Raw genomic sequence first — 1,731 nt, 5'->3', positions numbered from 1 at the left:
ACATCAGCTAGCCGTTCGGCTATTCCTCCCCCACCAAGCCCTGAACACAAGCCCTGAATAATGGGATAGTGGCGTCAGCGAAGCGCGAAGATGAACGATCCCGTTCACGGAGAACGGCGTTTAGCCGGTAGAGGTATGCACTGCATTGTTCAGAGCAAACTCTACGAGTGGCAACAAAGCGCTCCAGCGCTTCGGCCTCTCAGCGCAGACGCTGCGCCGAACGTCTTTAACGAAGCGATTCTCGCGCTCAGTCTGACCATCGGTCTGCGGATGGTCCGTTGTTGACATAGTCAACTTGGTGCTCACTTGGTGCCCAGCACCCTGAAGATTGTAGACCAAATCTTCCCAGTGCAGCGTGGGTCTTTATCAGAGACAACTAACGCCGGAAGTTCATGTCGCCGAAAGACACGATCGACAAACAGCTCCGCAGTACCCACGCTGTCGATAGTGTCCGGCCCCGCAAGATGAACCATCTTGCTCAAACGGTCCACAAAGACAACTACACCCGCGTTGCCTGCCGAGTCCTTCGCCAGGCCAAACACAAAGTCTATACTCATAGACTACCAACACCCGGAGGGCACCGGTAAACCGGCTAGCGGCGTCGTCGCATTCGGAGAGGGTTTCATTCTCCGACACGTCTCACACGTGCGCACATATGTGCTCGTCCACTTGAACGGCTTGAGACACCAATAGTGGCAACTCACTGAGCTGTTTGTCTTTTCACGACCGACATGACCACTGAGTGGGGTGTCGTGGGCCTCATAGAGGAAACAATACTTTTAGATCTCATCGTGAGGAACCACAATTCGTGGCGTATACGTTGAGTCAGTGCTATAACACAGCAACCCATTATTTTATGAATATTGGTGTCACCGTGCGCGCAATCGCGCCGACAATTTCTTGTCCGAGTTTCCAAACTTCTTGTGTAACGGGGTTACACGTACCCTGGTTACAGGGGTGTGTGTCACACGAGATGGGCATGGTGTGACTGCATTCGAACAAGAATACGGTATGTGGCTGCACTCAAAAAAGAAAACGGTATGTGGCTGGGTAGCCAGTAGTTAAGCATGCATTTCGAATTTATTATATATATATTTAGGAACTTCTTTACATTTAAAATCAGGCGGCTTTGCCGCAGATAAGAATATAAAAGTCAGTTTTGGATTTTAAATGGAGGAATCAATTAGCCTTAAATTAAGGCGATAGACACTCTTGGAGTAAGAGTAAGCGGATTGCGATCCGCTAAACTCGTACTTGTTCTAAGTATAAAACGAAAGGTCGGTGACCTAAGTTACGCTTCCTCTAAGCGCAAAGTTACGGCAGTCCCGCGGCACTAGGTAGCACTCGTAGTCAATTTACACCTGAGTCGTTTAGACTGATCCTCTGAAAGGATGGGACAATTTTCCTCTTTGCCTCAGGGCATACAGGACGGGCTTAACAAGCTTATATCCTTGCTTGGCCTTGAGGGCGTGCAACACCTTGCCGCGCAAGGCCCCGAGATAATTGGTGTGCGTTAGCACCTGCAGCAGAATATGTCTGCATCATTTGCGTCTGTGACGCCAACGTCAGTGACGGATGATATTTTCCGTTCTAAGCCGCTCGTGGTAAGCGTTTAAGTCTTCGACGGGGAGGATAGAGAGAATCTCATGCTCTGGGTGAGAGAGGTCGAGAATGCCATCGCATACGCCATGCTCCAGACCGAGCAACAGCGCGTAGCGCTAGCCATCTCAG

This window comes from Plasmopara halstedii (genome assembly GCF_900000015.1).
Source record: "Plasmopara halstedii genome assembly, contig: Scaffold_2904, whole genome shotgun sequence".
Lineage (NCBI taxonomy): Eukaryota > Oomycota > Peronosporomycetes > Peronosporales > Peronosporaceae > Plasmopara > Plasmopara halstedii.
The sequence above is the reverse complement of the archived record's forward strand: the minus strand, read 5'-3'. Positions refer to the sequence as shown.